Here is a 27028-nt window from a genome sequence, read left to right as displayed (position 1 = left end):
CTCGGAAGAAAAGGGGACACTGCACGAGTCGAAAGAAAAAAAAAAAAAATTTCCATTTATTTTTTTGGCATACACATTGCATTGTCACTCGCCGGTTTGTATATATTGTTCTATTGTCGCGGTGGCATTGGTTGAGGGTTGCGGATGGTGGTGTTCGCGTCGTGTTGTGTTGTTAGCTTAGTTGTTGTTCTTGTTGTTGTGTTGTGTTACGGGGCACACAGGGAGGGTTTGTAATTTTGGTAGCAGCCGGGGCGGCTGCGAGCTATGTGGTAGGGGGTGATGTAGTGGTGGTATTGACGTGCGCCGACTGTGACAGTGATGGATCACGGGGCGGCGCGGGATGCGGGGTTGGGCACGCGTTGTGGGCGTGGTGTGGACGCGCGCGCCGGGAGTGACAGATGACGGGGCGGCGCGGAGTGAGTGGTGAGGCACGATGAGATGTGGGAAAAGAGGATCGTAGCCAGCGCCCGGCGATTGGTCGAATAAGTGTGTGCTCGCAGCGATGTCCGCAGGTGGGGTATAAAGGGGGACGCGCGGGAGCACTCGGGGAGAGTTACCCAGTTGAAGACCCGAAGACGGAGCTGAAGACTTAGTCGCTAAGTGGATGTTGGTCATCCGAGTAGCTCAGTGGCGTTAGTCGCCGAGTAGCTAAGTGGATGTTAGTCATCCGAGTAGCTCAGTGGCGTTAGTCGCCGAGTAGCTAAGTGGATGTTGGTCATCCGAGTAGCTCAGTGGGCGTTAGTCGCCAAGTAGCTAATTGGGTGTTTGTCACCCGAGTAGCTAAGTGGATGTTAGTCATCCGAGTAGCTCAGTGGCGTTAGTCGCCGAGTAGCTAAGTGGATGTTGGTCATCCGAGTAGCTCAGTGGGCGTTAGTCGCCAAGTAGCTAATTGGGTGTTTGTCACCCGAGTACTAAGTGGATGTTGGTCATCCGAGTAGCTCAGTGGGCGTTAGTCGCCAAGTAGCTAAGTGGGTGTTTGTCACCCGAGATGCAAGTAGGTGTTAGTCACCTGTAACCAAGTTTGATAAAATAAAGAGTGTGTTACCCGTGAAGTCGTCTCCCGCCGAGTTACTACATTACAGATACATACACAATGTTTTCATTCGAGCACAGTGTGATTATAATACGGGATATTACGAAAGGCATATGACTAATCGGTCTTGCCTGCATCCCTGCACTGATGTTCACCTTCGGCGTAGGCATGAGCAACCACCACTCCTCGCCTGGGGCATACAGCTTCTCACAGCTCACCGCCAGGACGTAATAAACCATTTCGGATCTTAATTGATTGTTGTTCAGGTTTACGGTGACTTTCAGACCGCAGTCCACTCACTGGCATTGACTGTGTATCTTGTGTTCTCCACAGGGAATGCATTATTAGCTCCACTGCGGGTCTCATGCTTCTACATACTATTAACATTCCCTCCCTTTGTTAATGCTACCCCCTCCCTTTGATGCTGCTAATCCTGAATAATGCATGGGCATAATATGACTTTGAAACACCCCAGCCCACCGCCTACGCATTTCCCATAAATATGCTAAATTCCTCTTGATATGCAAATTATTTTGTCAAGGCGCTCTTCTTCCACCTCCAACCCAGATTATATATACGCTCCAAGCTTGGCAGTGTTTCATTCTTCACCTGAAGAAGGCTGCTTGCGTTGTAGCCGAAACGTCGTGAGAATTATTTTATTATGTTTTATTTTAATTATATTATTACTTCCCTTCTACGTGACTTTACCGAAAGAACCAAGAAGAAGAGCCACTCTCCCTGTTGTTTGGCATTCCCCTTCCACGAGTCAAGTTCTGTAAAAACAACCCCCTACCGCATCGGCGGAGGGTAAAGCTGTGGTAACTGTGAGCAATGTCCCGGAGGGAATGCTCATAGCGATCACAGCGGCCCTCGAGGTCTCCGGACTGTTGCGAGGGGCTGGTTACCCCTCCACATTCAATGCACTTACCGTGAAAACAGGTGGAAAATGTTTCAACACATTCGTACACACAGCACTGTAATACACAAAGGTCTAAATACACACGAGACTTTCTGCTATAGACTGAAATGTGATAATGGCTGCGTTACATTATAATAAACAACGCTTACAAATTATACCATCCAGATGGGTATCCACGGCAATTGTAACGATTTTAATTGATCGAATATAACAATTCACCTTCGTTGTCGAGACACACGCTGATCAGCAAGTGTCCTTAAACATATTCATAAAACCACATCAACACGCTATGAAGCATGCACCTCTTAGTTAAAGTATATCTCGATCAACATTGTGATATCTTAGACGGTATTTCACAGCTAAGGCCGATACAGATGTAATAGAGTTCACGACTCTTGGACGCCGGAGTTGGAGGCACACGGGTTTATTCACACAGCACAGTTGTGGCATACAACACTAGAGGGGGTGTCGGCCCCCTCACCCGGCTAGCTGGGGATACACGCGCAAGCTACTTCCTAGCCTGCCTCCTAGTCCTCCTCTAACGGGCTAGGGGAGGCTATCTGGCCCGACACTGGTAAGTCGGGCCCGGTACCCTGAGTCCCAGACCAGCGCTGACAAGAGCACCGGCTCTGGATCTCGGGACCACGCCGCTGGCTCGGCCCTGTTCGGCCCTGATAAGGACGGCGAACCAGGGGAGTCCAGGGCTCTAGCTAAGACGTCTTCAGTCTTCACTGGTTAACAAGAACCCCGAGCCCTCCGATACATCCCCTTTTATACCCAGCCCCCCACTGAGGGGTGGGGCCCCCCCGGGTGCCTGGCACCTCCCCGTGCACTCACGTAGCCCCGCCCACTGTGTTTGTTTGCCATATGCTGCCATGCATAACGGGCTCTCTCTCTAACACCCCTACACATTGATAGCAATTTACAGGCCATCGTAAATGTGCAAACTAACAACATGCACATTATTATGCAAGGAGATGCCTATCCGTATTCAAACGCACGCGAACAATGATGCAGTGAAATGCACATTACTATTGAGGCTTAAGCACAATGGCCACATGAAATTAGGTCTTTTAGATATGAGGAGCGTTACATCCGAGAATAAAAATTGAATGCAAGGAAGATTATGAAGAAAATGCAAATGATTCTAGTTTGATTTCATAAATGGGAAAAATAATCTCAACCAGTGTGCCGTAGCAAATGCAAACAAATAGAATGAAATAAACGAAACTAATGTCTTCACTACACTCATTAAACATGGGGCCACTATTTTAAATATTATTAATAATTCCAATAGTTTGGAGTGGAAACAGAGGGAATTAGAATTGAATGCGTATTTTTTCAAAAGTATAACGTACTTCAGTGTTGTGGGGCATCTAAGATTTGTATCGTCAGTTTAATCTGTGAAAATAATCACAAAACCCCGCTATCCTAGTCTGCTACTGTGTGTATGTACATGGATCTGTACTGCTGTGTATGTCCACTCGTGTTTATATTTACACTTGTTCATGTGGCTATGTACATGCGCGTATGTGTGTATAGGTATGTACAATCATTTGTTCGCCCATTTATTTGTGATGTCAAACGCAATCCCTGTGTACGTGCACTGCTGTGTATGTATACTCGTGTGTGTATGCACACTCTTGTATGCATCTTCATCCGTGTGTGTATGTACAAAGCGGTGTATTTCGATTTAAAGCTTGCAGGGATTCATCCTCTCTCGAGAAACGGTGCCTTAATGCGGCGAGAGAGTTTGTGTACGTCTGAGAAGCTGATCGCTATACCGTCGAGAGCCTAGTGCTCTCAGAAGGGTCACCCAAGGCGGGAAGACTTCAGTGGAGACGTCAGACAAAACCCGTTTCGAAAGGTCCCCACATGACCTTTTCAAATAAATGGTGATCCAATAAAGCAACGGGAAACTACTTGGATTATTTCTCCCTTGAAAACTTCAATGATGACAAGCAAAATCAACAAAGGCCCTGACTATCGGCGTCCTTTGAATAGGACAGGGGTGCTAAGAATCTCCGAGCTTGTGTCAAAGAACCCTTTCAAAGTAGCAACTTGGAACGTTAGAAGTTTACTGCAAGCAGGAAAACTAGCCAATGTCATACAAGAAATGGATCGACTTAAAATCAACATAATCGGTCTAAGCGAAACTAAATGGCCTGGAACAAAAAAGTTTATATCGAGCGAACACCACATCTTCTGCTCCGGAGGAGAAGAAAACACCAAACAAACATACGGTGTCGCCTTTATAGTACACAATAAATTAGCGAATAAAGTCAACAACTTTACCCCAGTATCAGAACGAATAGCACTACTACAATTAGCAGGCAACAAAGTCGACGTGAACATTCTACAGGTGTATGCTCCAACAGCAGATAAACAAGATCATGAAATCGAATCGTTCTATGAGCAACTAACCAACACACTGAAGCCGCTGAAGCAGCAATACATCACTATAATCCTGGGCGACTTCAACGCCAAGGTTGGCCACGGTCGAATGCAGAACATTGTCGGAGAACACGGACTCGGAACAAGGAATGAACGAGGCGACAGACTGGTTCAATTCTGCCAAGAAGAACGTTTCAGTATTGCTAACACGTGGTTCCAATTACCACCTCGACGACTGTACACGTGGACCTCGCCGCAAGACTCCGACAACAACATCGTCAGGAACCAAATCGATTATATCCTAATTAACATCAGGTTTAAGTCCAGTGTGATTACAGCAAAAACCTACCCTGGAGCCGATATATCGTCAGATCATAACCCAGTAACAGCTACAATAAGACTCAAATTGCGATCAATACAATGTACAAAGACGAGACGAGCAGACCTGGAGAAACTGAAGAACAGCGCCGATAAAAGACAAGTACAGCAACATCTCAACGATAGCATCCGCTCAATAACAACAGAAACAGCAGATGTTCAGGAGTACTGGCGCTCGTTCAAACAATGCATCACAGAAACAACAGAAGTCATGCTGGGACATCAGCCACCGAAAAAGAAACAACGATGGATGACACATTGTATTCTCGATCTAATGAGCAAACGAAGAATGTACAAAAATAACAACTTGGAGAAGTACAAACAAATGCAACAGAAGATCAGAGAAGCAATCCGACAGGCAAAAGAAAAGTGGATGGAAGAACAATGCGCCGAGATTGAAGAACTAATTAGAAAACATGACAATTTTACTCTGCACAAGAAGCTCAAAGAAGCTGGTAACATTTACAGACCAGCCCCAACAGCTACCTTGTATGCGGACAACAACCAACCAATCCTAAATAAACAAGAAAAAATGGACACCTGGACAAACTATATACACAAGCTCTATGGCGCCGCGAGAACACCTGCAGAAAAAGACCAACATATGTCGAAAGACGCTCTACACATTTAACATCAGAAGTAGAACATGCAATCACAACAGCTAAGTCAGGCAAAGCGTGCGGGCCCGACACAATCCATGCAGAATTGCTCAAACTATTAGACAGTAACAACATACAACTGACTAATTGGTACAATCAAATATACAATGGCAATAAAATTCCATCCGACTGGCTACAATCCATCTTTGTGGCCATACCAAAGAAAGCAACAAGCCCGAAATGCGAGGACTACAGACTGATAAGCTTGATGAGCCACGTGCTGAAAGTCTTCCTGAAGGTGATCCATCAGCGCATATGCTCCACATGCGAAAATGCATTGAAGAACACACAGTTTGGCTTCTGCAAAGGACTAGGCACAAGAGAAGCAATCTTCTGTCTACAGATACTACTGCAGCGATGCTACGAACATCAGAAAGAAGTGTACATCTGCTTCATAGATTACGAGAAAGCCTTTGACTCCGTCGACCACGACCGACTAGCAGCTCTATTAAAACAACTGGGACTAGATAAAGACGACATCAACTTCATCATTGCTCTTTATTGGAAGCAAACAGCCCAACTCCGATATGACAACGAATTGACAGACCCAACACCAATACAAAAAGGTGTACGACACGGCTGCCCACTTTCACCCAGTCTTTTCAACATCTACTCGGAGCAGATTTTTGATCGAACACTAGCAGATAAAAACATTGGTATTAAAGTCAATGGACAATACATCAACAACATCAGGTATGCCGACGACACTGCACTGCTGGCCGATTCGGAACAAGACCTACAACAAATCTTGGACGAGGTTGCCACAGAGAGTCAAATATGGGGCTTGCGAATTAATAAAAAGAAAACAAAGGTTATGAAGGTCAGCCGAACTACAAGCGAAATAACAATCAAGCTTGGCAGCGAAAAATTGGAACAAGTACACCGATTTACATACCTTGGTGTAATCATTGACGATCAGTTGAACCATGAAGTCGAAATCAAGAGCAGAATTGGTCTGCAAGGAGTGTTTTCAATGGAAAACACTCCTTGCAGACCGCAACTTGAGTACATCACTGAAACTGCGCACACTGAAATGCTACATCTGGTCAATTTTGCTGTACGGAGTAGAGACGTGGACACTGACAACAACAGCAACAAAAAGGCTCGAAGCTTTCGAGATGTGGCTGTATCGAAGAATGCTGAAAATCCCATGGACAGCCAAAACCACCAATACACAAGTTCTGCAAGATATGGGCACTGACAGTCCACTGCTGAAGACCATCATTAGCAGGAAGTGTTACTGCCTAGGCCACATTGCCCGAAACGACCACAAATACCAGCTATTAAAGCAAATCCTGGAAGGAAAATCGAAGGGAAAAAACGACCAGGACGGCCAAAAACGACATGGCTCAGTAACATCAACACATGGCGACAATTAACAGCAGCAGCAGCACAAACTCTACACGCCGTGCGAGACCGGGACCAATATCATCGTGAAGTCGCACACGCCGTTAGGCAGCACTAAAGAAGAAGATGGTAGCAATAACGTACGATCAGTCATCTTTAAAAACAAATCAGGTTTAAATTAATCTGCAAGAATATTGATGTTAAAACTAGTATCGGAATCTTTATTAATATTCGTTTGGTCAAACAGTTGAAGAACGATACAAATTATTTTACTTTCAAGAATTTAATAGTTTAAAATCTTCTAAAAATCAAACACGCAAACGTCGATTTATCATTCCCCATTGACGTACCTGAAATCCACGTACATCCTGAAACCGATAATCTGCAGTAGTGTTTATTAAACAATGAGGAAAATGCTTTTTCTCATAATGAGCAAAGTTATCATCACAGTCTTTCTCCAACTTTAGCTCAACAAAATCACTAAACAACGAGATTAAAATCAGGAATTGAACCACATCACAACCACTGCGCATCACACCACATCAACAAGTAATCCGATAGGACTACGAAGCACACGTGACAACGTCTGGAATAAACAAGACAGCACGCTCACATCATTTGCTGTGAGAAGATTACAACACATGCCACCTTCTAGCATAAGCACCAGCCATTTAACAGCCCCGATGATCCAACTACCAGACGAAGCGCGTAAGGTGTGAAGTGCACATTTTGTACTTCTGCGTATACCATAAACCATAACATAGGAAACACTACAACAAGACGAGCACTCGTGTGTGCATGTACATGTATTTGTGTGCAAATGTATGTAGGAACAAACGTGCGTGTTCGCAGTGGAACGCAATCCTAGTTGACGTACAATGCTTTGTATGTACACTCGTGTGTTTATGTACACTGCGTTGTGTATATGTATGTACACCCCTGTATATGCACATTCGTGTGAATATGTATGCACATTCGTGTATGTATCTACAGCACTGTGTATGTCCACTCGTGTGTGGGTGTGTGTACAAGGGAGTGTGTATGTGTACTCGAGTAAGTATGTGTAGTGGAACAGACAACTTATTTTCATATTGTGTCGTACAAATAATTGAGGGGCAACGTGGTGATGAATGCGGCACCACAACAGGGAACTACAGGGATGAGACTCCCCGCTCGTGGTGCTAAATTAATGAAAACAGCGCCACTGAGCGGACAGAGCCCCGCCCCTACAGCTCGTGCGTGTGACGTCATGAGTGTGACGTCATGAGTGTGATCAGCGGACAGCCACGATGCTGCCAGGTGAGGGTCAACTTGTGTGCTGGAGATGCTTCACCTGAAACTCGCCTCCACACGTGTTCGCTATGAACATTGTAGCAATAAGGGACGATTAGTCATCTTTAACATGTCAGGTCTTTATTGTTCTGCAAGTAAATTAACCTTCTTGGATCTTTCGGTAAAGTCACGTAGAAGGGAAATAATAAAATAAAATAAATTAAAAATGTTTTTTATAAAGTTATTTTATTCTGTTTTAAATGACATTTTTTATTCTTTAATGAAAATAAAACAGTAAAACATTGTAAAAAATTTTTTTTATTATGTTTTATTTTATTAAATAATAAAACATAATAAAAAAAAATTATTATTTATTTTTATTGTTTTATTTTTATTATTGTTTTATTTCCCTTCTTCAATAAGGGACGATTAGTCATCTTTAACATGTCAGGTATTTATTGTTCTGCAAGTAAATTAAAGCTAAAACTCGTAGAAACACATGCACACTCGTGTGTTAATGCACACCGCTGTAGACAGTCGTGTTTATAAGCACACTTGTGTGTGTATTTCTACTCGTCCGTGTTTTTTTAAGGAAGGATATGGTTGAAATAACGTAACGTCAGTCATCTTAAAAACAATTCAGGTCTTTATTAATCTGCAAGAAAATTCACGTAAATACTCGTATTGAAATCTTTATTAAAACGCTTGCTCAAACAGAAAGGGACTAGGCAAATTATTTCCCAATATGAATTCAACAGTTAAAACATATTCTTAACATCTAACACGTAAACGTCGATTTCCCCATTGACGTCCTTTTCGACTGAAGCCATTCGTCCAGAAGTCCAAGCCATCAAACACAAGAACAACGAACGTGCAATCCACGCACACTCTGAAACCTATTATTTTAAATTATTTTACTTATTAAACATTGATTTAAAAAAGTTCAAGAACATGTTTAAAATATTGAGCAAAGTTGTGATCACAGTATTTCTCCAACTTTAGCTCAACAAAACCACTTAACCACGAGAGAAAAAATAGAAATTGAACCACCATAAACCACTGCGCATCACACCACATCAACAAGTAATCCGATAGGACTACGAAGCACCACCTTAACGTGACGAAGTCTGGAATAAACAAGACAGCACGCTCACATGATTTGCTGTGAGAAAATTACAACACATGCCACTTTCTAGCATAAGCACCAGCCATTTAACAGCCCCGATGATCCAACTACCAGACGAAGCAATGTATCAATCGAAGTATTAAATTATTGCCATCCTGAAGTAAGTGAACACTTCTGAAACTTAAAAGGAAGGCTTTCATCTGGACACATTATAGAGCATTCACAACAACACTCCAGCTCGGTGTACTGGAAATCACTGAAAAAATATATCTTAGAGACGCGAATATACACAATGCAACAGTTAACAGATGTACTCAATACGCTTGAGTCTCCAGCCCCTCCATTCCATCCAGCCATCTCTCAGGATCCACCTGCAAAGGTTAGAAAGATGCATTTTTATCAGGACTCATTGCAGCACTTTGAATTCTACATTTTGATTTCAATTCCCTATCATTGCGGATCTTCTGGTGCTTGTTTCGGGGTGATGACCGTGAACATGTCCTCTCCCTCGTAGAGCAATTAAATGGCTTCTCGCCCGAGTGTGTTTTCTGGTGACTGTGAAGATTTTATTTCCGTGAAAATGCCTTCCCGCACACAGTGCAATTGAATGGCTTCTCGTTCTTGTGTGTTTTCTGGTGTCTGTTAAGATTTGATTTATCCGCAAATGCCTTTCCACAAATAGAGCAATTGAACGGCTTCTCGCCCGTGTGTGTTTTCTGGTGACTGTGAAGAATAGATTTCCAAGCAAATGCCTTCCCACAAACAGAGCAATTGAACGGCTTCTCGCCCGTGTGTGTTTTCTGGTGACTGTGAAGAATAGATTTCCAAGCAAATGCCTTCCCACAAACAGAGCACTTGAATGGCTTCTCGCCCGAGTGTGTTTTCTGGTGACTGTAAAGATCTGCCTTCCTTGCAAATGCCTTACCGCACACAGCGCAATTGAACGGCTTCTCGCAAGTGTGTGTTTTCTGGTGACTGTAAAGATCTGACTTCCGTGCAAATGCCTTACCGCACACAGCGCAATTGAATGGCTTCTCGCCCGTGTGTTTTCTGGTGACTGTAAAGATCTGACTTCCTTGCAAATGCCTTACCGCACACAGCGCAATTGAATGGCTTCTCGCCCGTGTGTGTTTTCTGGTGACTGTAAAGATCTGACTTCCTTGCAAATGCCTTACCGCACACAGCACAATTGAACGGATTCTCGCCCATGTGTGTTTTCTGGTGACTGTTAAAGTTTGATTCATCCGCAAATGCCTTTCCACAAATAGAGCACTTGAATGGCTTCTCGCCCGTGTGTGTTTTCTTGTGAGTTTTAAGATTTGATTTCAGTGAAAATGCCTTCCCACAATCAGAGCAATTGAACGGCTTCTCGCCCGTGTGTGCGTGGCGCTGTGGAGAGAGTATCTGCTCCATGTGACTGATTCTTCAGAGCAGAGTAACAGTCGCGCGTGTTGTTGAGAGTTAAAGGCACCCTCTAAGCTGCTTGGATGTCTGTCTCAAATCGCCAAAAAGCAAACTCTCACTAACGTCTAACCGACACACAATAACGTCTCGTAAGTCGGGCTACACGCGACTATCCGTTGTATCCACTAACGAAGACACGTACTTGTTGATGCACGGCGTGTCGATGTCCCTGTAACCCGTCTGAAGAAATCGCCACGAACTCTCCCAGTCGCCAGGCAATCGTGCTCGCCAGGCTGGGTCTCGCAGGAGAAGGGTAATCTGCAGAGCGAGGAGTTGCGCGTCTATCCTCAGTGAAATCCCTCTCGAAATGGTCTTGAGGTCTGAATTTAAGCCCCTTATAACTCCCCTCTAGCATCCAAATCCTTTGTTCTCGACTTGGCATATCATGGACTTTCCATTCAATTGTTGATTTCTACATTAACAATCCGCATATGTAGCAACATAGATTAGCGAATCTGGCCATTGTAATTTAACCTTAATACGTATGTACATTATACTGCGTAATTGTACACTTCTGTTTGAATAATTACATACATATCCATGCATAATTCCGTGCTTCCTGTGAATTTGCTAATATTCACCCGGCTATGTCCTGTAAACTGCTGCAGGTTTAGAAGATTCAACAGCGACATACAGTTCGAAGTATAGAAATGAAGATGGCGAGTTTGATTTGGACTAAGAGGTGCAAGTTTATACTGTGCTGAACCTGTTTAATAAACCTATTTAAGGACATTTGTGTTGAACATGGTGCTTCTAACAAACAAGTGTGTTATGTAATAATTTACCTCAAACTTTGAATAATCATCTGAATGGTTTAGCTTGTAAGCGTGGTTTATAATAAAGTAACGCAAAAAAAAAACAATCGTCACCTTATAGTCTGTAACATACGACCTTCGGTGTGTGTTTAAAATTTTGGACGTGTTTTATGGTTATTCCATTGACTATTGAGGGATTACCAGCGAGACCCAGCCTGGTGAGCACGATTGTGTGGCGACTGGGAGAGTTCGATCTCTTCAGACGGGTTACAGGGACATTGACACACCGTGCATCAACAAGTAAGTGCCTTCGTGAGTGGATAAACTGGTAATCGCGTGTGTAGTTCAACTTAGGAGGCGTTACTGTCTTGGTTAGACTTTAGTGAGAGTTTGCTTGTGTGGATTTTATTTAGACATTCACGCAGCATAACTCTCAACAACACCCACGACTGTTACTCTGCTCTGAAGAATCAGTCACATGGAGCAGATAAACTCTCCACAGCGCCACGCACACACGGACGAGATGACATTCAAGTGCTCTGTGTGTGGGAAGAAATTTGTACGTAAATCAAATCTTCACAGTCACCAGAAGACACACACGGGCGAGAAGCCGTTCGATTGCTCTGCATGTGGGAAGGCATTTGCACGGAAATCAGATCTGAACACTCACCAGAAAACACACATGGGCGAGAAGCCATTCAAATGCTTTGTGTGTGGGAAGGCATTTTCACAGAAATCAACTCTTAACAGACACCAGAAGACACACACGGACGAGAAGCCATTCAATTGCTCTGTGTGTGGGAAGGCATTTTCACGGAAAACAATTCTATGCAATCACCAGAAAACACACACAGGTGAGAAGCCGTTCAATTGCTCTGTGTGTGGGAAGGCATTTGCACGGTCAGCACATCTTCACAGTCACCAGAAAACACACACACGGGCGAGAAGCCATTCAAGTGCTCTGTGTGTGGGAAGACATTTTCACAGAAATCAAATCTTAACACTCACCAGAAAACACACACGGGCGAGAAGCCATTCAAGTGCTCTGTTTGTTTGAAGGCATTTGCACAGACATCACATCTTCACAGGCACCAGAAGACACACTCGGGTGAAAAGCGAATCAATTGCTCTCCGAGGGAGAGGACATATTCACGGTCATCACCCCGAAACAAGCATCAGAAGATCCGCAATGATAGGGAAGTGAAATCAAAAGGTTTAATGCAAAGGGCAGCAATGAGTCCTGAAAAAAGTGCATCTGTCGATCATATACAGGTGGATCCTGAGAGATGCCTAGATGTAGTGGATGTCATTTGTCCTGACAACAATTCCTTTTTTGACCTCATGCAGTTGGATCCTGAGAGGTTGCTGGATGTCATGAGCCCTGACAACAATTCCTCTTTCGACCCCATGCAGGTGGATACTGAGAGATGGCTGCTGGAATGGCTGGAGAGTCAAAGTTTTGAGTACTTCTGTTAACTCTTGAAGTCCTGGAATATGCATGTTTGTGTCTCTGTTAGATCAGTTAATAAGGTACGAAATATTATTTTCGTGATTTCCAGTACCCCAAGCTAGAGTGATGTTGTGAATGCTCTATAATGTGTTCAGATGAAAGCCTTCCTTTTAAGTTCCAGAAGTGTTCACTTATTTCAGGATGACAACAATGTTATACTTCTATAGATGCGTTGCTTCGTCTGGTGGTTGTATAATCGGGACTGGTAAATGTGTGGTGTTTATGGTAGAAGGTGCCATGTCATCTTCTCACAGCTAATTGCGTGTTAAAGTTTATTCTAGACTTCGTCACGTTAAGGTGGTGCTTTGTAGTCCTATCGGACTACTTGTTGATGTGTTGTGAAGCGCAGTGGTTGTGTGGTGGTTCAATTTCTAATTTTACTCTCGTGGTTAAGTGGTAGTGTTGAGCTAAAGTTGGAGAAATACTGTGATCACAACTTTGCTCAATATTTTAAACATGTTCTTTATATTTTTATCATTGTGTAATAAATAAAATAACTTAAAATAATAGGTTTCAGAGAGTGCGTGGATTGCACGTTCGTTGTTCTTGTGTTTGATGGCTTGGACTTCTGGACGAATGGCTTCAGTCGAAAAGGACGTCAATGGGGAAATCGACGTTCACGTGTTAGATTTTCAGAATATGTTTTAACTGTTGAATTCCTATTGGGAAATAATTTGCCTAGTTCCTTCCTGTTTGAGCAAGCGTATTAATAAAAATTTCAAATACGAGTATTAACGTGAATTTTCTTGCAGATTAATGAAGACCTGAATTGTTTTTAAAAATGACTGATCGTACGTTATTTCAACCATACCCTTCATTAAAAATACACTGACGAGTAGACATACACATACAAGTGTGCTTATAAACACGACTGTCTATACAGCGGTGTGCATTCACACACGAGTGTGCATGTGTTTCTACGAAATAATAAAATAATAAAAATTCACATTTATAAAATAATTTTATCGTGTTTTATTTGTATTAAATAATAAAATAATAATTACAAATTTACTCAATTTAATTACTTTATACAATTATTATTTTATTATTTCCCTTCTACGTGACTTTACCGAAAGAACCAAGAAGATGAAGAAGAAAATAAAACATAATACAATAATTGTATTATGTTTATTTTAATTATTTTATTATTTCCCTTCTTCGTGACTTTACCGAAAGAACCAAGAAGGTTAATTTACTTGCAGAACAATAAAGACCTGACATGTTAAAGATGACTAATCGTCCCTTATTGCTACAATGTTCATAGCGAACACGTGTGGAGGCGAGTTTCAGGTGAAGCATCTCCAGCACACAAGTTGACCCTCACCTGGCAGCATCGTGGCTGTCCGCTGATCACACTCGTGACGTCACACTCATGACGTCACACGCACGAGCTGTAGGGGCGGGGCTCTGTCCGCTCAGTGGCGCTGTTTTCATTAATTTAGCACCACGAGCGGGGAGTCTCATCCCTGTAGTTCCCTGTTGTGGTGCCGCATTCATCACCACGTTGCCCCTCAATTCTTTGTACAAAACACACACCCACACACGAGTGGGCATAGCAGTGTATATACATAGACGAATGTGCATACATATACACACGAGTGTGCATATACATGGGGGTTTAATTACAATGGAAATATTAGCTAAGCTATGTTGCTATATATGCGAATTGTTAATGTAAAAATTAACAATTGAATGCAAAGTCCATGATAGGCCAAGACGAGAACAAAGGAATTGTATGCGAGAGGGGAGTTATAAGGGGCTTAAAATCAGACCTCAAGCCCATTTCGAGAGGGATTTCGCTGAGGATAGACGCTTGACTCTTCGCTCTGAAGATTACCCTTCTCCTGCGAGACCCAGCCTGGTGAGCACGATTGTGTGGCGACTGGGAGAGTTCGATCTCTTCAGACGGGTTACAGGGACATTGACACACCGTGCATCAACAAGTAAGTGCCTTCGTGAGTGGATAAACTGGTAATCGCGTGTGTAGTTCAACTTAGGAGGCGTTACTGTCTCGGTTAGACTTTAGTGAGAGTTTGCTTGTGTGGATTTTATTTAGACATTCACGCAGCATAACTCTCAACAACACCCACGACTGTTACTCTGCTCTGAAGAATCAGTCACATGGAGCAGATAAACTCTCCACAGCGCCACGCACACACGGACGAGATGACATTCAAGTGCTCTGTGTGTGGGAAGAAATTTGTACGTAAATCAAATCTTCACAGTCACCAGAAGACACACACGGGCGAGAAGCCGTTCGATTGCTCTGCATGTGGGAAGGCATTTGCACGGAAATCAGATCTGAACACTCACCAGAAAACACACATGGGCGAGAAGCCATTCAAATGCTTTGTGTGTGGGAAGGCATTTTCACAGAAATCAACTCTTAACAGACACCAGAAGACACACACGGACGAGAAGCCATTCAATTGCTCTGTGTGTGGGAAGGCATTTTCACGGAAAACAATTCTATGCAATCACCAGAAAACACACACAGGTGAGAAGCCGTTCAATTGCTCTGTGTGTGGGAAGGCATTTGCACGGTCAGCACATCTTCACAGTCACCAGAAAACACACACGGGCGAGAAGCCATTCAAGTGCTCTGTGTGTGGGAAGACATTTTCACAGAAATCAAATCTTAACACTCACCAGAAAACACACACGGGCGAGAAGCCATTCAAGTGCTCTGTTTGTTTGAAGGCATTTGCACAGACATCACATCTTCACAGGCACCAGAAGACACACTCGGGTGAAAAGCGAATCAATTGCTCTCCGAGGGAGAGGACATATTCACGGTCATCACCCCGAAACAAGCATCAGAAGATCCGCAATGATAGGGAAGTGAAATCAAAAGGTTTAATGCAAAGGGCAGCAATGAGTCCTGAAAAAAGTGCATCTGTCGATCATATACAGGTGGATCCTGAGAGATGCCTAGATGTAGTGGATGTCATTTGTCCTGACAACAATTCCTTTTTTGACCTCATGCAGTTGGATCCTGAGAGGTTGCTGGATGTCATGAGCCCTGACAACAATTCCTCTTTCGACCCCATGCAGGTGGATACTGAGAGATGGCTGCTGGAATGGCTGGAGAGTCAAAGTTTTGAGTACTTCTGTTAACTCTTGAAGTCCTGGAATATGCATGTTTGTGTCTCTGTTAGATCAGTTAATAAGGTACGAAATATTATTTTCGTGATTTCCAGTACCCCAAGCTAGAGTGATGTTGTGAATGCTCTATAATGTGTTCAGATGAAAGCCTTCCTTTTAAGTTCCAGAAGTGTTCACTTATTTCAGGATGACAACAATGTTATACTTCTATAGATGCGTTGCTTCGTCTGGTGGTTGTATAATCGGGACTGGTAAATGTGTGGTGTTTATGGTAGAAGGTGCCATGTCATCTTCTCACAGCTAATTGCGTGTTAAAGTTTATTCTAGACTTCGTCACGTTAAGGTGGTGCTTTGTAGTCCTATCGGACTACTTGTTGATGTGTTGTGAAGCGCAGTGGTTGTGTGGTGGTTCAATTTCTAATTTTACTCTCGTGGTTAAGTGGTAGTGTTGAGCTAAAGTTGGAGAAATACTGTGATCACAACTTTGCTCAATATTTTAAACATGTTCTTTATATTTTTATCATTGTGTAATAAATAAAATAACTTAAAATAATAGGTTTCAGAGAGTGCGTGGATTGCACGTTCGTTGTTCTTGTGTTTGATGGCTTGGACTTCTGGACGAATGGCTTCAGTCGAAAAGGACGTCAATGGGGAAATCGACGTTCACGTGTTAGATTTTCAGAATATGTTTTAACTGTTGAATTCCTATTGGGAAATAATTTGCCTAGTTCCTTCCTGTTTGAGCAAGCGTATTAATAAAAATTTCAAATACGAGTATTAACGTGAATTTTCTTGCAGATTAATGAAGACCTGAATTGTTTTTAAAGATGACTGATCGTACGTTATTTCAACCATACCCTTCATTAAAAATACACTGACGAGTAGACATACACATACAAGTGTGCTTATAAACACGACTGTCTATACAGCGGTGTGCATTCACACACGAGTGTGCATGTGTTTCTACGAAATAATAAAATAATAAAAATTCACATTTATAAAATAATTTTATCGTGTTTTATTTGTATTAAATAATAAAATAATAATTACAAATTTACTCAATTTAATTACTTTATACAATTATTATTTTATTATTTCCCTTCTACGTGACTTTACCGAAAGAACCAAGAAGATGAAGAAGAAAATAAAACATAATACAATAATTGTATTATGTTTATTTTAATTATTTTATTATTTCCCTTCTTCGTGACTTCACCGAAAGAACCAAGAAGGTTAATTTACTTGCAGAACAATAAAGACCTGACATGTTAAAGATGACTAATCGTCCCTTATTGCTACAATCTTCATAGCGAACACGGGTGGAGGCGAGTTTCAGGTGAAGCATCTCCAGCACACAAGTTGACCCTCACCTGGCAGCATCGTGGCTGTCCGCTGATCACACTCGTGACGTCACACTCATGACGTCACACGCACGAGCTGTAGGGGCGGGGCTCTGTCCGCTCAGTGTCGCTGTTTTCATTAATTTAGCACCACGAGCGGGGAGTCTCATCCCTGTAGTTCCCTGTTGTGGTGCCGCATTCATCACCACGTTGCCCCTCAATTCTTTGTACAAAACACACACCCACACACGAGTGGGCATAGCAGTGTATATACATAGACGAATGTGCATAGATATACACACGAGTGTGCATATACATGGGTGTACATACAGATATGCAACGCAGTGTACATAAGCACACGAGTGTACATACAAAGCATTGCTCGTCAACTTGGATTGCGTTCCACTGCGAACACGCACGTTTGAACCTACATACATATGCACACAAATGCATGTACATGCACACACGAGTGCTCGTCTTGTTGTAGTGTTTCCTTTGTTATGGTTCATGGTATACGCAGGCGTACAAAATGTGCACTTCACACCTACGCGCCCTTTGCCCATTGATCGTGATGATGATGATGAATAACATGTTACGTGATCTAACAGAGAAACGAATGCTTACAATTGGAACAATAAATTTACTCAACGAGTTTTGATTAGGATGGTGCGGTTTAATAGCTATTCCAATCCATTGAGATTGCACATTCAGCAAATTATATTGCGACCACAATGCGATCCTTATAATTATAGTGCAATTCTAATCCCGCACCCCCAGTTCGCATATCCGTCCCTAGTTTAGAAATTAAATATATGCATACATATGCATACATCTGAGTATAGTTGGATAATAATGTAGGAGGACATAGAAGGAATCTAACTCGACTTATATGCATCTTCGGGGAATGCATGAGCAACCACCACTCCTCGACTCCTGTTGATTGCGAGGTGAGCCCACGGTAGCCTGGCGCTTACAGCTTTCTACACCTTACGCCACGCTCCCACGTCCCCTTGATTCGTTTGTTTTTCTCTGAAGAAGAGCCCCCTGTTGTTTGGCATTCCCCTGCCACGAGTAAAGTTCTGTAAAAAGAATCCGCTACTTCATCCGCGGTGACGGACGGTAACGCTGTGGTGGATGTGAGCAATGCCCTGGAGGGAAGGCTCGTAGTCACCACAGAGGCCCACGAGGTCTCTGGACGTGTGCGAGGCGCTGGTAACCTCTCCATATTCAATAAAATTACCATAAAAAACACGTCCAAAATATTAAACACATACACTCGATTTAAAGCTTTCGTGACTGCAGGGATTCATCTTCTTGGTTCTTTCGGTAAAGTCACGTAGAATGTAAACAATAAAAATAATAAAATAAAACATTATGTTATTTTATTATGTTTTATTTTATTATTTTTATTGTTTCCATTCTACGTGACTTTACCGAAAGAACCAAGAAGACACATACACTCGAGTTTAACACGTCGGATTTCGGGACCAATATCATCCATAATAGAGGTTTTGGGGTTCGATAGCCGAAGTATATGAATGTGTCGTTAAAATTATACATTAGATAAATGCATACTCACAAAGGGAAGCGTACTTCAACAGGGATTACCATTGGTAGGGCTATTTTAATAAACACAATAGACAGGAAGGACACGTTCAAAGGGCTCGCATAATGCACACGCATAATGTACGTGGCCTCAGTAATCCCCTCCCCCCCCCCACCCCCACATTGTGCAAGAGCGCAGCTGCGTGGTCAACACATCTACGCTTCTATATAATTTAGTTTGTTTAGTTTTAAACCGGTCTCCTATCTCTTAACATTGCCCCATAGACTTCCTATGGGAACCGGTTCCCTATCTCTTAACATTGCCCCATAGACTTCGTATGGGAACCGGTTACCTATCTCTTAACATGGCCCCATAGACTTCCTATGGGAACCGGTTCCCTATCTCTTAACATTGCCCCATAGACTTCGTATGGGAACCGGTTCCCTATCTCTTAACATTGCCCCATAGACTTCCTATGGGAACCGGTCCCCTATCTCTTAACATTGCTCCAAAGACTTTCTATGGGAACCGGTTCCCTATCTCTTAACATTGCCCCATAGACTTCCTATGGGAACCGGTTCTCTATCTCTTAACATTGCCCCATAGACTTACTATGGGAACCGGTTCCCTATCTCTTAACATTGCCCCATAGACTTCCAATGGGAACCGGTTCCCTATCTCTTAACATTGCCCCATAGACTTCCTATGGGAACCGGTTCCCTATCTCTTAACATTGCCCGTAGACTTCCTATGGGAACCGGTTCCCTATCTCTTAACATTGCCCCATAGACTTTTTATGGGAACCGGTCCCCTAACAAAACAGTAAGACTTCACAAATCTGTCTGTCGCCTGATGAAGCTAGTTGTAATTACTGGCGAAAAGTCGTACTCAGATTGTGAATGTTGTGGCTTGGCTCTCCAACACACCGGTTAGTGCTGTACTAGTGACGCATTTCCACGTTCTGTTTACGTGACAACCCTTACTAGTTGGCTGTGTAGGGTGGTGGCGGGTTTCAACGACACATTTATATATTTACGCGATCTAACCCAAAAACCTCTAATATGGACATTTTAAAAAGAAACATGCTTACAAGCTTTAACATTCAGATGATTATTCAAAGTTTATTAAATAAATAATGATATAACACAATCGTTGTCTAGAAGCACCCCGCTCAACACGAGTGTCCGTAAATATATTTAGAAAACAACGTCAGTACAGTATAAATTTGCACCTCTTAGTTCAAATCACAATTTTAATACTTCAGTCTGCATTTCCCTGGTAACGCCTTTGAACATGCAGCAGTTTGCAGCACATTGCAGGGTGAATATTAGAAAATTAACGCGAATTATGCGGTGAGATGAATATGCGTATTCAGGATTAAGCTCAATAGAAAAGATTCCACAAGTAATGACTAATCCCATATCTGCATTTCCCATACATATGCTAAATTCCTCTTGATATGCAAACTCTTAGAACCTCCGAGTTCAACCAGCCTACACAACAAAGGCTCATTCCTAACAGCGTGTTTCAGCCGCATCGAACCTCACAATAATAATATCCTCCCACCCTCAACCAGCATATATACAAGGACTGTTTTCTTAGAATTTCTCTTACTTGATACAGCTATCGTGCTGTGACGGTTCCACCTGAAGACGGAAGCTTGTGTTGCCTCCGAAACGTCGTGAGAATTATTTTATTATGTTTTATTTATTTTATTTTATTATTTCCCTTCTACGTGACTTTACCGAAAGAACCAAGAAGATAGAGCAGCTCTGTTGCTAGATATGCAGATTGTAATTTCCAAAAATAACAATTGAATGTAAAGTTCATGAAATGCAACGTCGGAGAACTTCATCTTTCATCAATGCAACATCATTCCAAACGACCCCACCATTCGTGTGCTGGTGTCATTGACCCAATTCGATTGATACCTGTGACTTTAAGCTTTACACACCTTACGCCACGCTCCCACGCCCCCTTCATTCGTTTTTAAATCCTTTATATTAAGTTCACTTGCTTGCTTGCGCGCTTACGACCGTGCAAATCTTTCGGTCGTTTTTTAACCCACTTCCCGAGATCCAATCGAGCTGACATTTTGCACACAGACTCGTTGTGCGTGACAATGTATTTCTTGAACAAAATATTTCCAAAATGTTACACTTTTTAGGGGAATTTTTTTTTATATTTATTTACCAATTGCTTAATGGTGGTAGGCAATCATCTGACCCATATGTGGCAGCCATCTCAAGCCAGAGGACGAGAGGACTCTAGACGCCACGCATATAATGGATTTATAGTGAAAAACTTTGTTTTTACGGGTTAATTTTTTTGTTTCTCAGAAGGAGGCACTCCCTGTTGTTTGCCAATCCCCTGCCACGAGTAAAGTTTTGAAAAAACAACCCCCTTCCTTCATTGACGGTGTCGGACGGTAACGCTGTGGTGGATGTGAGCAATGTCCCGGAGGGAAGGCTCGTAGCCACCACAGTGGCCCACGAGGTCTTTGGACGGGTGCGAGGGGCTGGTAACCCCTCAATAGTCAATGCAATTACCAAAAAAACTCGTCACAAAATTTAAACACGTGCAAAATATTGAACACATATGTAATGCGGGCGTAAGCGACCTTCCGGAGGTGACGTCACGGGGGGTGGAGTCATGTGACGTGGGGGTAAGGTTCGGGGCTTTAAGCGGGTAAACCGGAAGGGGAAGGTAGTCGGGGTGTGAGCGGAAAAGAGTGAGGCCACGCGGGCAAGTGTGGAGAAGGGGGGGGCGCCGACGGCGATCGGGAGCCAACCCCGAAGATAAGAGCAAGCTGCGGAGTGGTGTGCAGCTGGGGAGGAGACAGCCAGGAGGGCTGCGAGTTAGAGGCAGCGGTGTGGCTGCCAGGAGGAGCTGCGGAGAGAGAGAGAGAGGGGGCTGCTTGATAGAGGCAGCGGTGTGGCTGCCAGGAGGAGCTGCGGAGAGAGAGAGAGAGAGCAAGAAGCTGTGAGAGCTGCGGAGGGAGAAGAGCAGCAGAGAGTACAGCCAAGGGGGGGCTGTGTGAGAGAAACAGCAGCGGAGCTGCTGTTGTGGATCGGGCCGACATTGGAGTCAGCACCGTGGAGAAGCTACAGAGTAAAGACAGCCGTGTGGGTGTACAGCACGAACCGAATAATAAAGGACACTGAGCCAGACATCGTGGTCCAGTCGTTTATTACACTGGTGTCGGAAGTGCAACGGCATGTCGAAACAAGTGAGGAAGAAAGTTAATCCGGCGCCTGCATCGGCTTCTTCGTCCGACGACGACGAACTCCCTCCAACCACGGATCCTGTTGGGGTGGTGGAGGAGAGCCAGGCTGAGGCGACCACGGGAACGGGAGTGGAGGATGTTGGCGCGGTGGCGGGTCCGTCGACATCATCAGACGCGGATCAACGATGGCAAGCGATGGCGGTACAACTGGAGGCACTTAAGGACGTCCTGGCGCATCTATGCCATCTCGTCGCGCCAGGGACGATGGATGATGCAAGTGGTGCTCCGCGGGCCGCCACGTTGCCTGTCCTGCCGCCGCCATTGCCCACGCGGCAAGAGGCCGCCATTTTGCGCGCTCCGTGGCGCCAAACCGCCATCTTGGCCACGCCGCGGGCCGACGCCATTTTGAATTTGCCATCACAACCACCACCATTGGAAGACGGCGGGAAGAGGAGTCGGAGTCGCCACCTTACAACGGTTAAAGAATTTTCCGTCGGTGGGGACTGGAGCGCGTTCGCCTGCCGCTTCTTGGCGGCGGTACGCACAGCAAGATGGACCGATGCGGAGGCTTTGGAGGTGTTGCCGACTCTCCTGGACGACGAATCTGTTCGATTCTTCCGTTCCATAGCGACCGATAAGAAGGCAACTTTATGTGGTGTTTTTCAAGAAATGGCCGATGCTTATGAGCCACCAGATGATGCGCATCGGCGATTCGCTCAACGACAACGAGCACCAGAGGAGTCGCCCGTGGCGTTCAGGGGTGCGGTGCTGGAGCTGGCCATGGCAGCTTATCCTGAGACGCCACAGGACCTGCTTGAGCCTCTCATATTAGGGAAAATGTTGGAGCTGTCTCGGGATCTAGGGATCCCCATGCCTGTGTGTGGGCATGAGAAGCTAACTTCCCGGATGGCTGCTAAGTGTCTCGATGCGCAATTCAACCTCCGTCGCTGGAAACAAGTGACGGCGTGGACGGGGGGGCCCGTCAAAGATGGGGATGCGCTGGGATGGAACCCTGCGCAGGCCGTCTATGTTCCGGATGACCGGGGCCCTCAACAACTGACGGCCGCCTCCGCTCCATGGACGGGACGCGGCGGGCCGAGACCGCGCGCGGTGCTACCAGAACGGGGCCGTCAGGAGGCGAGGCCTGCGCTTCGGCGCAACGAGGCCGAATGTTTCCGCTGCGGGCGTAGGGGCCACTACGCCAGAAACTGCTGGGCCCGCTTCCCGGCTCCGCCGCAGCAGGAGGCCTCGGCACCGGTCAAGTCGGCTAAAGATCCTCCGAAACAGGCATGTCGGCACGCACCAGACACTCGGCAAGGCTTTCCACCTCACCCACCACCTGTGTTGCGCGATCCTATTGTTGTTGTTAAAGAAAGGCCATCGACGGGGCCTTGTCATTCAGTTACGCAGTGGCGCAAATTGGCACGAAGAGTTGTCGCGGCCGCTACGGGTTCGTCCACTGTACCGGGGTCCATACAAGGTGTGGACGTGCGCATTTTGGTCGACTCGGGGGCGTCTGCGACTATTATATCGGATGTCATTTTCCATCTGTTGGGCATTCCGTCGGGGGCTGTGCGTCCGGTTTATGGGTCGTGCGTCGCTGCGAACGGGGGTAGCATGGGCATCGTGGGTCAGGTGGATGCTAAGATATCTATTGGGGATGTGTCGGCCTCGGGTGTTGTGTTGATATCGAGATCTTTGGCGGTTCCTTGTTTGTTAGGCACCGATTTTTTGGCTAAGATGCCCATTTTGATCAAAATCAATGAGAATTGTATTGAACTGCCGGGGGGCCGTCAAATCTCGTTTCTGCCGTCGCCCTGGGGGCGACCTGCTTCGGCCGTACAAGTGCAGGCGCTGTCCGTCGCATCTGTGGACATCCCACCTGGTACACAGATGCTTATACCCTTGCGGTATCGGAAGCCCCTGCCTGATCGGCTAGGAGCAGTAGGGGTCTTGTTGTCACCGTCCGCCACGATAACAACCGGGTTGGCGTTAGTGGGGGCACAGACCATCGTCCGGCCGGATCAATTACCGTTTTTACAGGTGCTTAATGCGGGGGGAGAAAACGTCCGTGTCCCGGCCGGTACGGTTGTGGCACATGCCACTACGGCGTTTGCGACCCATGATTGTCCACATAGCCGGGGAGTTGTTGCTGGGGTTTCCGAGCCAAGGAGTTCGGATGATCGTTGGGTTGCTCAATTATGTGACGAAAATTCTTCCCTGTCCATGGAGCAACGTGGTGCGCTGCGTAAATTGTTGTTGACATATTCCGATGTGTTCAGCTCCGATGATTTGGATTTGGGCCGCACTTCCTTGCTTTACCATCACATTGAGACGGGCGATGCTGCCCCTATTCGATTAAATTCGCATCGGATGAGTCCTGCGGAGCGAGAACACGTACGGGGGGCAGTGGAAGACATGTTGGCTGCGGACATTATATCGCCATCTAACAGCCCATGGGGCGCTCCAGTCGTCTTGGTTAAGAAGAAGGATGGCAAATTGCGATTTTGTGTTGATTTCCGCAAATTGAATAAGATATCGGTGGCAGATGCGTACCCTCTGCCGCGTATGGATGACTCCCTCGACGCATTGTCGGGGGCTAAGTTCTTTTCCACACTGGACCTCTCTTCGGGATTTTGGCAGCTTCCCCTTGACGAGTCCTCACGGGAGAAAACCGCATTCCGTACGCCTCAGGGGTTATTTCAATTCAACTGTCTCCCGATGGGATTGAATGCGGCCCCTGCTACATTTCAAAGATTGATGGAGCTCGTTTTGACGGGGTTGCAGTGGGAGACATGTCTTATATATTTGGACGATATCATTGTCTTCAGCCGCACATTCGATGAACATTTGACGCGGCTGGAGACAGTGTTTACGAGGATGCGTTCTGCCAAATTGAAATTCAAACCAAAGAAATGTCACCTACTGCAACGGTCCGTCCGCTATTTGGGGCACATTGTGAGCGCTGAGGGAGTGTCCACGGATCCGGAAAAGACGGCGTGCGTCCGGGATTGGCCGACTCCGGCCACCGTGGGGGATGTTCGGCGGTTTTTGGGATTTGCCTCGTATTACCGAAGATTCGTGCCGGGTTTTGCGACGATTGCGAGGCCTTTGCATCTCCTTACGGGTAAAGGACGGAAGTTTGTTTGGGGACAGCCGGAGGAGGCGGCCTTTCGGAGTCTGCGTGATCTATTGGCCACGGCCCCAACATTGGATTATCCCGATTTCGATCACCCATTCATTCTTGATACGGACGCGAGTGACACAGGTATTGGGGCGGTGTTATCACAGTCTAAAGGGGGTGTAGAGCGTGTCGTGGCGTATGGTAGCCGAGTCTTGTCTCCTGCGGAAACCCGCTACTGTGTCACTCGCAGAGAACTATTGGCGGTTGTTTTTTTCCTACGGCAATTTCGACCATACCTCTACGGTCGTTCTTTTATTGTGCGTACGGATCATGCGGCCTTGCAATATGCCCTTAAAATTGACCAGCCATCCGGACAGTTGGCACGTTGGTTGGACACGCTACAGGAATTTTCCTTCCAAATTCAACATCGGAAGGGTGTGCGCCATGCGAACGCTGACGCACTTTCCAGATTACCGCGGCGCGGCCCTTGTAAATGTGAGTCGGGGACGCATAGGTGTTCGCCGATTCCAAACCCCCCTCAGCCGCTCACGCTGGCCGTCGAGAAGTCGGACACTCCGATGGAACCGGGACCGGCTGACGGGGTTTTGAATCTGCCGCGGTCTGTCTGGATCCGGGAACAGATGATGGATGAGTCATTGGTGTCCTTGCGGAAGCGGTCTGCTAAGGACAATGGGAGTCCGAGTACGGCTGTGGGGCCGCAAACCGCTCTCCGAGATGGTCTGCTTATGTGGCGGGAGGGGTTCCAGGAACGTTGGCGCCTGGTGGTACCAACGTCCTTGCGGTTCGAGTTGATTAGAACCCTCCATTGTGACACTCTCTTACATTTAGGGGTGCAGAAGACCTTGTTGACGTTGCAACGTCATTATTTTTGGCACGGCATGGCGACAGATGTCGTAGGGCACGTGCGCGCGTGCCCTGCGTGTGCACAACGTAAGCCGCCGAAACATCCTTACGTGCCGCCTCTCCAGTCGATTCAGGTGTCTCGAGTCAATGAATTGGTGGCACTGGACATATTGGGACCTTTTCCACCATCGGCGAGGGGTAATAAATATTTGCTGGTAGGGGTTGAGTACCTCTCCCGTTGGCCGATGGCCTGGCCGTTGCCCGATCAGTCGGCCGCGGCCATTACCGACGCCTTTTTGTTTGGGTATATTATGGATAAGGGGGCGCCTGAGAGACTCCTCACGGACCAGGGCAGGAATTTCTCTTCTAAATTATTGGCGGAAGTGTGCGCGGGCCTTGGGACTAAGAAAGTACGGACATCCCCATACCATCCGCAGACGGATGGTATGGTTGAACGGCTGAACAGGACATTGTCTGCCATGCTTTGCCATACCGTGAGTGAACAACAATCAGATTGGGATCTGCACATCCCCGGGGTGCTTTCGGCGTACAGGATGACGCCTCATGCGGCTACAGGATATTCGCCGTTTTACCTTATGTATGGTCGGGAAAACGTGCCGCCGGTGGATGTGCAATTGGGAACTGGGGTGAAGGGACCTCGGAAACCACTTCCTGAATACATCCAGGACACGGTTCGCCGAGTCACGGAGGCGCGGGAGAATGCCCGCGTGGCTACGGCCAAAGCCCAGGCCCGGAACGAGCGATATGCGCGACGGTCTGAGGGGGAGTGCCCTTGGAAGGTTGGGGACCTAGCCTGGCTTCATTGTCCACAGGTACGTCCGGGGACCTCGCCGAAATTGCACAAACCCTGGCATGGTCCCGTACGCCTCATTGCGGTTCCCAACCCACAGACAGCACGCGTCCAGATTGGGTCTCGTCGCTGGGTTGTGCATACGTCGCGCTTGA

At 45.7% G+C, this 27028-nt stretch overlaps 2 pseudogenes; one reads left to right on the top strand and one right to left on the bottom strand.

Moving 5' to 3' along the window:
* LOC144738284 (uncharacterized) overlaps positions 1 to 27028 on the top strand; it is a 432396-nt pseudogene that overhangs the window by 68291 nt on the left and 337077 nt on the right.
* Positions 1 to 27028, bottom strand: part of LOC144738276 (uncharacterized) — a 71962-nt pseudogene that overhangs the window by 37955 nt on the left and 6979 nt on the right.

Source organism: Lampetra planeri, chromosome 81 (assembly GCF_965212315.1).
Source record: "Lampetra planeri chromosome 81, kcLamPlan1.2.h2, whole genome shotgun sequence".
Lineage (NCBI taxonomy): Eukaryota > Metazoa > Chordata > Hyperoartia > Petromyzontiformes > Petromyzontidae > Lampetra > Lampetra planeri.
The sequence above is the reverse complement of the archived record's forward strand: the minus strand, read 5'-3'. Positions and strand labels throughout refer to the sequence as shown.